This window comes from Procambarus clarkii, chromosome 45 (assembly GCF_040958095.1).
Source record: "Procambarus clarkii isolate CNS0578487 chromosome 45, FALCON_Pclarkii_2.0, whole genome shotgun sequence".
Lineage (NCBI taxonomy): Eukaryota > Metazoa > Arthropoda > Malacostraca > Decapoda > Cambaridae > Procambarus > Procambarus clarkii.
The window spans coordinates 69940-84208 of NC_091194.1; positions in this window are offsets into that span (position 1 = coordinate 69940).

A 14269-nucleotide genomic window follows, 5' to 3' on the forward strand; every position below is an offset into this window, starting at 1 on the left:
AATACTCTTCTCTCGCTCATAACACGGGACCCAACTCTCAACCCGGGATCCAATCCTAATACTCTTCTCTCGCTCATAACACAGGATCCAACTCTCAACCCGGGATCCAATCCTAATGCTCTTCTCTCGCTCTCAACACGGGATTCAACTCTCAACCCGGGATCCAATCCTAATGCTCTTCTCTCGCTCTCAACACGGGATCAAACTCTCAACACGGGATCCAACCCTAATGCTCTTCTCGCTCCCAACACGGGATCCAACCAAAATGTTTCGTTTCGACGGCCGAAGAGTGTGGCAAGGTTGGGGAAAGGAGAAGGATGAGGATTTGAGTGAGGTAATATAGGATAAGGGCGGGATAAAACGGTTAGTGCCGGTGCTGCAGGACACAGCACCGCTCCTGTGCCAGGTACGTTACGGGATCTCCATAGCCCGTGCTACTTGGAACTTGTTGAGAGTAGCTCAGTCTATAACAACAACAACGATAGAGCTGATGAGTTAACCAAAGAATGTGCCTCCAGAGGAGTTGACTATCTTATAAGCAGCCTAAGAGCAATAATACACCAAGAACTCCAACAAAACCTTGTAGATCTGAGGCAATGTGAAATCTACACTGATAATTCCATCTATCATCATATTAGCATGCAAGAAGAGCCACACATCTATGGATCAAGCAATAAAATCAGCAGACTCCTAGATGTTACTACTAGTGGCGGTATAAGATTGTAAATACTATGCTATGTATTCTCTCTAACCCAATGTACCTTCTTGTATATAAATAAATAAATAAATAAATAGATAAATAAATAAATAAATACTGTTCGGTTTATACTGCTATAAGTACCTCTGGCAGGGTTGTCGTTGTTTAAGATTCAGCTACTGGGAACAAATTTCTAAGTAGCACGGGCTATGGTGAGCCCGTAGTGGACTTACCTGGCACAGGAGCGGGGCTGTAACTGTTCTCTCTGGCAGGGTACATTACCTGGTAAAGTAGACCTGACCAAATATAAACTGTGTCAGCATTATCTGCCCACTGTCACTATGATGGGGTATGGGGTGCATAATAAATGAACTAAACTAAACAACTGTGATGGAGTGGGAATTTAGAGACAGCTCCAAATTTCTTGAACAAGTGTATAAGCAATGGGTAAATATTTAATTGAAAATGGCCGACACGAAGCGCTGAGCGTGTTAGTGGCTTTGAGCATAATATATACTTGCCCTATCTAGAACTCCAACATTCTTCTTGTATACCATTTTATTTTTTTGGCTACAAAGTCAAAAAGGCTTGATGTATTATTTTTTATAAGTACTTACTTGTACCCCATTTTCTATGTATATTGTTGATTGAAGGGAGATCGAGGGATCGGATGTGCACATTTTGTATGTATGAACTTTTCCCTAACAATTATTATTATTAATAATAATAATACTAATAATGATAATAATATTTTTATTATTATTTAAAATGAATTACTACCATAAATGTTATCTAAATAACTCCAATTTGTTAAGTGTAGGCAGTAATGTGGGTGACCCCTGGGCGGGGGGCAGCATAAACATGTCACGGGCGCATCTCTTCATCGTCCTCGCCCCTCACTCAACAACATGTCAACTATGACACTAGCTCTCCACTTCTGTAAGTTGCTTAGCTTGGAGACTGTGTTTGTGCTCGGTCTCACACTCAGTAATTGTCGATATAAACAATACGCATTGCATTTTGTAACTAGCCTATCAAGACTGTAATTTGCTTAGCACAAATGAATTTTGGGGCTTAATTCCTGAGCCCATTATGTACCTCTGTAACATTTTCCACTACATTACAGGAGGAGAAGGTAGGTCATCCGGTACCTCTACGGTCGGCAGGCCATGAATAGTGAGTAGCCTCTTGATTGTTTGTACAAATTGGTAGCGAAGGAAATGCTGCTATTTGGCGGCTGTTGTTGTTGTTTCAGATTTAGCTACTCGGAACGAAGTGTCCATGTAGCACGGGCTATGGTGAGCCCGTAACAGCCGGGCAGGTTGTGGGAAAAGCTTCTATAGCCTCAGTAATTTGCTTTATTTCTGCCTAGCAGTGTGGGCAGTCAGGAGAAACAGTGTTCCGTCACGCAGGATGTACTGTATGGTAGTTGCCGTATAATTCTTGTAATTGTGTTCCAAGAAGCAGATGCTACATTTTCCAAGAAGCAAAGTGTATTTCTGGGTGAAGTGGTCGTACTTATAGCACTTGAAGTTCTGCTTCAGTTGGAGGTGCCGCCTTCTTCACTTGGTCCAGTGTTGTTGACATGCCCAACCATCTAAATCCGTTTTCTACAGCAAGGGTCACTTCAGTAGCAAAGTTGTTGGTCGGTGATTTGCGTCATTAGAGATAATTTTCGCTACAACTGCAGTCAGTGCAGGGTTCTGGTCGTTGATGCTTGCAACAATGGCGTCTCTGTCTGTCGGATACCCAGGTGCTGATTCTTCTAACAAAGATGGTCGTGTCTGGTAGGTAACATCGTGGTGAGGAGGTGAGTAGGGGGTTCGTGGTGTTCAGAACAGTCTAGTTTTCTGGGGGAAACAACGTTTCGTGCCTCTTCACTGGAGAAGAGTTCAACTCTGGCTCCATCTTTATAAATGTCAATCGGTATTGTGTCGGTTATTCAACTGTACAAATCTCTAGTGCGCCCCATCTAGACTACTGTATCTTCAGAAGGACACATCTGCTTTGGAGAAAGTTCAATACCGGTTGACAAAAACTCATATCAGTACTAAGTCGACTTTCATACCAGGAATGGTCGAGGGCCACAGGGCTAACAACACTGCAAACCACACATGACAGGGCTGATATCATCGAATCTTTTAAAATACAAAACAATTGGGAGGATATTGATTCAGACAATTTCTTTAAAAGGTCAGATATAACAGAAACAAGGAACAGTGGTTTCAAGCTCAACAAGCTATAATGTAGGGTAGAAAACAGTATATGCCTTTAAACCCTTAAGGTTTTAACCCATGGAACTGCCTACCCGTCGAAGCCTTTCTGGCCAGAACACTGGTGCAATTCTATAGTCAGCTAGATACAATCATCAGGAGAACTAGGGGACCTTTGTCAAGCCGCCGGCTTTCTGTTTTCGTCAAAACCACCAGAGAGATGGTGGCCATCTTTAAATTTGAGATAACATATTTTAGTTAAGAACCCCATTCCTATTGAAACACAACATTCTCTCTGGATACTTCAGTAAAATACTAATTAAAGAAAACGCTCCTGATCGTAGTCAATGTGTAACTCACTAATATTTTGTATATTTTTAACTTATTAATTCCTTTTGTCAGGGACAGGCTGGAGAGCCAGCCTGTACATATATATATATATATATATATATATATATATATATATATATATATATATATATATATATATATATATATATATATATATATATATATATATATATATATATATATATATATATATATATATATATATATATATATATATATATATATATATATATAGGCTTATATTGAGGTCTTCCCAAGATGGAAGTACTAACCCTCCCCAGGATGCAACCCCACAACACTTGTCTAACCTATTTGCTGCTGTAGGTGAAGAGTAGGTTATCTTCAGGGGGGAAAGCGCCAAGCCATTACGACTATATAGCACTAGGAAGGGGTCAGGACAAGGATTTGGGATGGGACGGAGGGAAGGAATAGTGCCCAATCACTTGGACGGTCGGGGAGTGAACGCCGACGTACATAAAGCGAGACAGTCGCTCTATCGTCCAAGCATGGAGTGTTTGCACAGATTTAGTCTAACTGGAAATATCAAAAATATATTTATTTCTAGTTTGGCGCTCATGGGTTCTATTACCTTCATCTAGGAAGAATTCCAGATCAGGATTAGGCTAGGAATAAGGTTTTGTAAGTAAATAGTAGAAGAGACAGTGTGGAGTGAATGTTTAGCTTGTTTAGGGATTTAAGCAGAGGGGCTGTGTGTTGTGTGAAGACAATTTGTTATAGTTCAGATAGCTGAATTTTATGGGGTTTTGGGGTAATGTTGAGTGGTTGAACCCCATGCACATCTGCATGTGACGGGAGACATCTCCCGTCACGCAGGGTGCAGTTGCACCTCCGCAGATCTCCAGTATTTCAGCTCTTGATACTGGTAATGGCTCAAAAGGGCCTCCACTTACGGGCTATTCATGCCCGTGCCACCTTTTGGGTGGCTTAATCTTCATCAATCAATCAATCCCATGCACAGATACCGTATGTTAGATATGGATAGACAGTGAGAGTACTAGTGTGAGAAGAGCAGAGCGGAGACATAGTATTCAAAATTCAAAATTCAAATTCAAATGTTTATTCAGGTAAATTACATACATACAAGGTGTGATACAAATATTGATGAATTTATAGATAGCGCTAGTACATACAATACCTAAAGCCACTATTACACAAATCGTTTCGGGCAGGAAAAACACTAAAGACTAAAACTTAATACTAATTGAGATTAGAGATTAGGATATCTGATTTTTGAGAGTATACCAACAGTTCTAAAGACTTTTTTGTCTATGCGCTGTGAGTACTGAAGTTAAGTCTGCTACACACAGACGCAGGTTCGAATCCTCGTCACGGCCCTTGTGGATTTGTTCTTTAAGTCTGCTATTTGTGTACAGGCCAAGGAACTTTCCCTCATTATTAATGTTGACAGTGTCTATCTGAAGATGTATTTGGTTCGATACTTTGTTTCCAAATAAAATGTAGTACCTATAGGTCTCTTCTAAGTTTTGTGTGAGTGTTGGTTGATATCCATAAGAGGAATTTTGTTTAATTCGTTCTTTACGATATTATATCGAGTGTGTGAGTTGGGGGTTTAAACAGATGAAGACAGTGTCGTCAGGAAATAGTATAGGTTTAAGAACATAGCGACATTTGGCACGTCATTGATGTATATAAGAAATAGGAAAGGTTCTATGACACTGGCCTGTGACACTTGTATGGTTAATGGTAGAGTGGGAGAGGTCATTGATGACCACGTACTGGTCTTTGTTGATGTCATATGATGTATATAGTTCAGAGCAAGGCCTCGAATTGCATATTGATTAATTTTAAGCATCAAAAGACTATTATTTTTGTCAAAGGCTGAGTAGATTAAGTGAAGCAAATTCATAGTGACATCATTGGTAGCCTATTGGGATCTGAAGTCCATCTGGCTGGAACCTTTTTTGTTGAATTTTGCAAGGTAGGAGTACAGCTTTTTGTAAATAATTTCTTCTAATATTTGTGATAATATTGGTAGGTTTAATATTGACTTTGTCTAAGTTAGTTGCCTCACCCCAGTTTTGAACTGGGATACTCTTACTGTTTCTTAGTATATCAAGAAAAGATTGAGATGAGATTTGTGGGCAAATTTGTTGTTTTGATTTTTTTCAATGCTATATAGCCAAACCTGACCTGATAGTCAGACACATTTAATAAGTATAAAACAGACAGTAGAACAACAACATACTGAAGCAGAAGATACGATAACAAATGCAGAATAGTTGAAGACTAGAGGTTACATAGAGTCACAGAGAACACTGTGGATCTTACAGGTGCACACACTGTTCAATATCCTCACAGCAAGTATAAGGACAGGACGGACTGCAGCAGGCTGTAGGTTTTACAGAATAATACTTGCACACAGGCTACCAGCGCCAGGTTAAACTGGCTGAACTCTGTGCAAACAGAACTAGCTCATTTACAACAAGCTGCCAGTACACTAACAAGACTACAACTATGCTATTAACAGGACTACAACTGTACTACTAGTCCACTAACAGGACTACTACCGCTACAACTACCAGTGCGCTAACAGGACTAGCGGCGCTACAACTAGCTACCAGTACACTAACAGAACTAGTTGCACTACAACTAGTCACTAGTACACGAAACAACACAGGAGGTGGAGTAATGCTCTGTGATTCACAGTTTGCTCTTCAAACACTTGAAAAACTCTGCAAGATAGACAACAACAGCCTTATAATAGCAATTATAAATAGCTTGTTCACTGCACAAAATGAAGGGATTAGTATCTCTCTCATGTGAATACCATCGCACACAATATAACCCATCATGATGACACACACAGCTGCCGAATTAATATGGAACTAGGACGAAATTCCTGTTACTGTCGAAGCCACTGGAGGTGGTGGCCCTCAGGTAAAAGAGACATAACAGCATAATAATCATTGGGAGACTGTAGATCATATGCGGGTATTTGCGGAAGCACAACAAGGAAGCCTTTTTCCCTAATGACAATGACGTGTCTTTTTTCCTGTGTATATTGACCTACGTGTCGTGCCATGCATTAGCCTAATGAAGAACCGGAAGAACCGGAGAAAGTTACGTATCTCGTTCCAAACAGAACCGGTGCCCGGTTCTTGTCTCTCTCCCACCCCTCCTCCTCCCTTCTCACAGACCTCTCCTATCCCCCACACCACCTCCTACTATATAATATTTATATATACATATTATATATAGCATATACAGAAGGGAGTACCATCTCTGGCTGGAAGAAGGGGGACACGTAGCCTCGGAGGAAATCACACATAATGCATTTAAGGAAACTTCACCATTTGGGCTTACCTGTGTTTAATTCTGTGACTCCGGAAAATGTTTTCTTCAATTTTTGTAAGTGAATCCTTTCTCCCATTGACAAGAATCTTCTTTTGCTTCGGTTGGGTTTTGGTTCGAAAGCCATTTTTTTTAGGCTTCGAACGCCTATTCCATTTGTTAAATTTTTTTTATATTGTAAAGTTATATAGATTTTGACTGGACCAAAGTTGTTAATATTGGCCCAAGTGTGACACATTATGTCGTTAATGATTGTATTAAATTGAGATTGTAATTGTTCCCTCCTTCCGATAAGAAACAATTTGATTGTATGTAAGGTGTTATCGGTAGCAGGATTTGTGTTACCAGACCTGAGAAAGGTAGAGATAGAGTTATTTTAGAGTAGATAAATTAAGATAATAAAGTAGAGAGGCTGCGTGCTGACACCTAAAAATTTATCATATATCTTCTTGATTTTAGACCTGATTTTTTTTATAAAGATATAATGATAACTATATATTTTTTTTATAAAAATCTCTCCCATATTGTTAAGTTTAAGGATTATTTAAATGCTCAACATTCTAATATAATTTTACTACTGAATGTGAGCTTAATAATTCTTTGTCCTTGCTTGATGTAAAAAAAATTTAAGAGGAATTAAATTCAAAACTTGGCGAAAAACGCTTATGCTTTTCGCCAAGTTTATTTGGCGATTTGCAATGTGATACAGTTTCAATCTTCGAATTAAGTTCTTGGTGGGATTTTTCTCGACTAATGTTTATTGTTTCCTTGTGGGACAAACAGCCATTAACAGTTTTTTTTTACAGGCAAATTTTTGTCCTGCTCTAAGATCTCTGCAGTGAGATCTTGTAATATATCTGGGATCTTATAGATCCCAGATGTATTACATTCCAATATTATGGGAGTTTAATATCTCTCAGAACTCTCAGCTACTCAGAACTCTCAGTTGCTCAGAACTCTCAGTTTCTCAGAACTCACAATTGCTCAGAACTCTCAGTTGCTCAGAACTCTCAGTTTATCAGAACTCTCAGTTTCTCAGAACTCACAATTGCTCAGAACTCTCAGTTTCTCAGAACTCTCAGCTACTCAGAACTCTCAGTTTCTCAGAACTCTCAGTTGCTCAGAACTCTCAGTTGCTCAGAACTCTCAGTTGCTCAGAACTCTCAGTTGCTCAGAACTCACAGTTGCTCAGAACTCTCAGTTTCTCAGAACTCTCAGCTACTCAGAACTCTCAGTTGCTCAGAACTCTCAGTTGCTCAGAACTCTCAGTTGCTCAGAACTCTCAGTTGCTCAGAACTCTCAGTTTCTCAGAACTCTCAGTTGTTCAGAACTCTCAGTTGTTCAGAACTCTCAGTTGCTCAGAACTCTCAGTTGCTCAGAACTCTCAGTTGCTCAGAACTCTCAGTTGCTCAGAACTCTCAGTTGCTCAGAACTCTCAGTTTCTTAGAACTCTCAGTTTCTCAGAACTCTCAGCTACTCAGAACTCTCAGTTGTTCAGAACTCTCAGTTTCTCAGAACTCTCAGCTACTCAGAACTCTCAGTTGTTCAGAACTCTCAGTTTCTCAGAACTCTCAGCTACTCAGAACTCTCAGTTGTTCAGAACTCTCAGTTGTTCAGAACTCTCAGCTACTCAGAACTCTCAGTTGTTCAGAACTCTCAGTTACTCAGAACTGCTCCAACAGTGTCGTCCTCAGACAGAGTTTAGATTAACCTTTACTAATTGGAGCACCGTTGGTTCTGGTGTTCAGTCCAGGGCCAATGTTCCCACTCAGTTGTCTTCCATTGTGGTTTGTTCATACAAGTGTTCCAGCTGTCACTCTGCACACTTGGGCAGTTCCATCAGCAACTTCAAAATGTTGGAACAAACAGGAGGGGGTTGGTTGGTTGGTTCGTAAGCCATTTTTTTAGTCTTTGAACGCCTATTCCATTTGTTAAAAAAATTATTTGCAGTTCATTTGTTCAGAACGGACCAGAACAGTTCAGTTCTGATAAGTCTTTATTGAAGGCATCCATCGCTGAGATAAGAGACTATTTTCCACAACAGGATCATGCTCTCAGATAATCTGCTTCGGAAATTCTGGATATTTGTAATGGTGGCTTCTCTGTTCAAAGAATAATGGAGTTTTTTTATATTAAAAGCTTTGGTTCTTATTGAATAAAACTATCTCGTGTGAGCAGCTTTACACAGCTTATATTTATACCAAGTTCTTTAGTCCACCTTCTTTTCCAGTTTAGCTTTTGTGCTTTTTAATTTCTTATATTTATATTGTGTTATATGGGCTCTTGTGTTTACTTGTTTATGGAAATTAGTATAATTACTGTTTTTTGTGTAAATATTTGACTATTAACTTTTAAATGTGGTTTACAGTTTTGATATAATTTATTTTATGTTTGAAATTGAAATTGAAATAAGTTTATTGAGGTAAAATACACACAAAGGGATGAGGTAGCTCAAGCTATTCTCACCCCGTTCAGTACATCGTGTTAATACATACATAGACACACATCACAAACAATAAACATATTACCACAAACATTCTGAGACATAAACATATACATTTCCTCCTTTACACAAGTAGTATGGTATCAGACGTACACACAAATACTTTTATGACCTAGGTATACTGTATAGACAATTTATTTTTTTGTTTTGTAAAAGCTCCCAATGTCTTCGGGTTTGTGTTTGTTTTGTAATAAATAATTGTAATTATTTTTAACCTGTCAGTTTATATTTTGACCAATTGGTATGTAGAGATTTGCTGTCTTATTGGTATAAATGTTTGTCAGTTTGTAGTGTCCTGTGTTTTCTAGTTACTTATAGTTCCTTCAGTAATTTTATTTTGAACATTTTTAAACTTTATTTTAGTGTTTTAACAACTTAGTTGCTTCTGTTGTCTTTAAGATATGAGGATGAACATAAAGTGTTGGCAACATTATGTGAAGCTTTTTAAATAAAAGTACTATACAAGAATATGTCTGATATTGCATTGGTCTTTTTTATTAAGCAATAAAAGATTTCCATCAGAAATCTCTCTCTCTCTCTCTATATATATATATATATATATATATATATATATATATATATATATATATATATATATATATATATATAGATAGATAGTCAAACTACGAAGGAAGGATTAAGACAGGAATTTCCTCAAGTACTTTCGTATTTAATAATACATATTGAAACACTTTTCAAGATGTATAGATGTTTAGCTTGAAAACAAAATATTCTCTCTCAGTAAAACTTCAACTTGGTTAAAGGTATTGTTTATGGTTCACTGTTGACGCCTCAAACCAACAATTTCCCTGAAAGGTTCATCAGATGAGGCTTACAGGAGTTAAGAGTCGACCTCTCCAGTCACATCACAAAGGCTGACAAATCAAGCACTGTTGTTATTTTAAATAAGGAGGAATATATTTCCAAAATGAATGATCTCCTCCAAGATTCTTCAACATACATCAAACTCGGGGGAAATGATCTTGATGACATCATAAAGTCCTTCAACAGCAGCTTGAGGAAGGTTTTAAGAAACTATAAAGATCTTCTTAATCAATTTACTCCCTCATCTTCTTTATTGCCATATTTCTATGGCCTTGTCAAGACGCATAAGTCTTACTATCCCATGGGGCCTATTATTTATTTATTTATATACAAGAAGGTACATTGGGTTTATTAGAGTACAGAGATTTGAAGTTTGACATTCTTGTACAGCCACTAGCACGTATAGCGTTTCAGATAGATCCTTAATCTAACATATAATTTTAAGAAGATAATTTCTAGCAAAATTAACAAAAAAATTACAGGTACATTGTAAGACAGTATAAATATACAGAGTAAGAAGGTATACAAATGAATTGTCAGAAAGCATAAAAAAAATTACATATAAGAAATTTGACAGAACAAAACAGTAGGTACATTAAAGTAAATTTAAGGGTTATCACAGATACATTTTTAGCATAATATGAGGATTATTACAAGATATAATGTAGCAAACTATGTGAATAACATGATATAATATAACATCAATGATTACAATGGTAAAGTTGTATGGTATAGGTACATATTTTTGGGAATTGGGTAGCACTAGCATTATCAGTTCTCTGGGATCCATTTCTTACAAGCTTTCTAAATGGCTCGCCAAACTCCTGTCCCCCATTGTTAGGAACTATTTCATTTTCACATTTGATCACTTCTATTGAATTAGTTAACACATTTAATAATGTTCCAATCAGTCCTGATGTCAAGTTAATCAGTTTCGACGTTTGTTCTTTGTTTATTAAAGTTCCGGTTGATGATATTCTTGATTACCTTGCTGATGAATTAATGAATCATCAATTACCTCTGCTTGCTGATATTATTGTCAATCTCGTTGTGTAAACAAGAATTTAAATTTAATTTAGTAATGAGTATTATTACAGACTTTTGGAATATAAAGGATTCCCCATTGCCATTCCAAAAGTCTATAATAATACTCATTAATTAAATTAAATTTACATTCTTTTATACACATCATAACGAGATTGATAATAATATCAGCAAGCAGAGGTATGATTCATTAATTCATCAGCATGATAATTAAGAATATCATCAACCGGAACTTTAAATTAATAAACAAAGAACAAGCGTCGGAACTGATTAACTTGACATGAGGAGTGATTGGAACATTGCTTTCAAATTTGCACATGGAATTTTTCGAGAATTTTTATTTTTCTTTAAATTACCCTTGGAATCATTCTCTGTTTAGATATGTTGATGATAATTTGTGTATATGGCCTACAAATGTGAATTTAGACGAATTTTAGCTAAATTTAATGATCAAGTCACCTCTATAAAATTTATTATAGAGACTGAAATTGATAAATGTTTGCCATTCTTAGATATACTTATTCATAGGGAAGATTTTTCACTAATGTTTAGCGTTTACAGAAAGCCTATGAATAGTTTATCTTATGTTCATTATTTTTCAGGGCATAGATAAAATGTGAAACAACCAATTTTTCGTGTATGTATCTAAGAGCTCTTCGGGTTGTTAATCCAGAATTCCTAGATGAAGAGTTTAGGAATATTGATTCTATTGGTCTAAGGCTTTGTTATCCACTAAGTTTTTTGGAAGTTTGCCGTAGCAAAGCACATTGCACATATTATAATAATATATGCAATGAGAATAATTCGCCCCCAAAAATGTGTTATGTTTACTAAATGTTTCTGGGTACGAAAATATTGTGAAGGCCTTGAAACTTTTTGATATACAGTATACTTATTGTTTAATTCGAAAATACTGTTGGAAAACTATTAGTTAGAAACAGTCCCCGCAGTGATAATTGTGTCATTTTCAAAATACCTTGTAAAGACTGTAGTAGGTTCTATGGTGGGCAAACATCCATGATTTGAAATTTAGAATTTCGCAACATAAATTTTCTGTAAAACATGGCCAGCTGTCTAATGCTTTGTTTGTTCATTTGTCAGAAAGTTCTCACCAAATTGATTGGCAGATGGCTTCTTCAATAACGAATTGTGAAGGCATTTTAAATAGGAACATTATTGAATATGCTTTAATACAGATTACAAAATTATGTAACTTGAACATTAGCAGTGATTTGTATAACTTAGATCCATTGGGCCCTAATGGATCATACTCATACTCAATACTCTGGTACATTTATTTATTTATTTATTTATATATATAGAAGAAGGTATATTGTAAATAAATAAATATATATCATGATTGATATGTATGAATCATTGTATGATCAGTATGAGTATGATCATACTGATACACATTTATCTCACTAATAACGTATTATCTCATTGAAGACATTGTAGCTCACCTCACCTCTTTCCCGCCTATATATCCACACCCACTAAACTGTATATCCATTTACGGGCTATTGACGCCAGTGTCGCCTCTTGGGTGGCTTAACCTTCATCAGTCAATGTAAATCCGTCCTTCTGAAGATGTATTATTATATACGAATGGACTTAAGGAAATTACTGTCTTAATCCTTCCTTCGTGGTATGTTAATTTCTTCGTGGTTTATATACACACACACACACATATATTTATGTAAGAAGGATAAAAAAAAACGTTTATCCAGTAATGCAGAATAATCACAGTGAAAAGTTTGAAAAGATAGCTGTTAGCCTTTCAAAATTTTATGTGTTCTCTCTCTGTCTCTCTCTTGTTCCTTTTTTCCTAATTCAACATCGAAAACAGCCATGAAACATATTTTAGCACTCTGTGGACAATCAAACTCACATTTCATACGTCATTGGAGTCAGTGGGATTTAGAATAGGAGCCAGTCCTTCTTAAGGTGGGGCATGGGGGGGGGTCGACGATAATCACCGTACTAGACTTGTCATACAACCACAAATTACTCGGCAAAATGTAGTGAGGCTAGCCGCAAGCTGTATGGGAAAGGGAATATTTCAGACTCCATGAAAAATATTGGCTCCATGTAGATCGCATTGGGGGAGTGTCTTTATATATGCAAGTATTTCTTAAAGCATTTCACTGTGCATGACCGGATTGGCCTATGACATTCCCCTACCACGCATGCTTCATGTGTGAAAGTTGGGTGAGACAAGCCCTAAATATCTGGCCTCCAACCTTGGACATACAGACTGACAGTTATTGTCTCTGATAGACAGATATATATACAGAAAGAGGAGGTTGGGAGGAACTAATATTAATTATTTCTGGACGCACCGTTCGTCGTTGGAACGTGTGAAGGAATACTAGAGCACTGAGGAATACTCTTAACATTGTACATTTTTCATTTAGAATGTTATCTGTTGGTATGTTATACTAATAATACCAATGGTCTTGAATTATGAGACAACTGAGTTAACTTAGTATGATTGATGTATTGGCTGCAAGTTTGGCGTATAGAACGTACTATGGGCTCACCATAGCCCGTGCTGCTTGGAGCTTTTGGTTCCAGGTAGCGAATGTTAAACAACAATCTTAAAGGAAGGGTTGGTGCATGAGGCTGGTGGTGGTGACAGGGAAGGCCAGCCAGCACCACCATTGACCACCACCACACCTTACATCACGCAGCCTCGCCTCCTTACCTACAATTATTATTATCATCACTATTATTATTATTATTACCTCGTCTAGTGCCGTGGATGACGAGCAGCGCTCTCTCGCCCCCGCTACGAAATAAGGTTTCAGATTGTTGTCAGTTATCGGCTTCTCTTTGGCTTTGGTGTTTTCCGTTGATTAGATTAATTGGGCGGATCTGGGGAGTTGTATTATGCATACACTTGACGTGGTGCAAGAGGCCGGTTATCGGGCCAGTGGTTCCTCACGCCGCCAATAGATGGCATGAGCTGGTCTCTTGCAACACCAACACACGCCGCTCACCCAAACAATTCCCAACTTCGTAGTAGCTATTTTAAATATAAAGATCCATGTCTCTATTTCACCCCGAAGGGCTCACGTGAGGCAAGGGCTTTTGTTTATAAAATTAAGTCTCCAAGTTGATAAGAATTGTGGTATTTTGGGTGTTCTAGAGCGTGAGGTTGTTTACCTTGGAGAAACACCCAGTGAATTGGTAGAGGACGGACTATGGGGACTAAAATAGCTTATACAAGTGTGTGTGTGTCTATACTCACCTAGTTGTGCTTGCAGGGGTTGAACTTCGGCTCGTTGGTCCCGCCTCTCA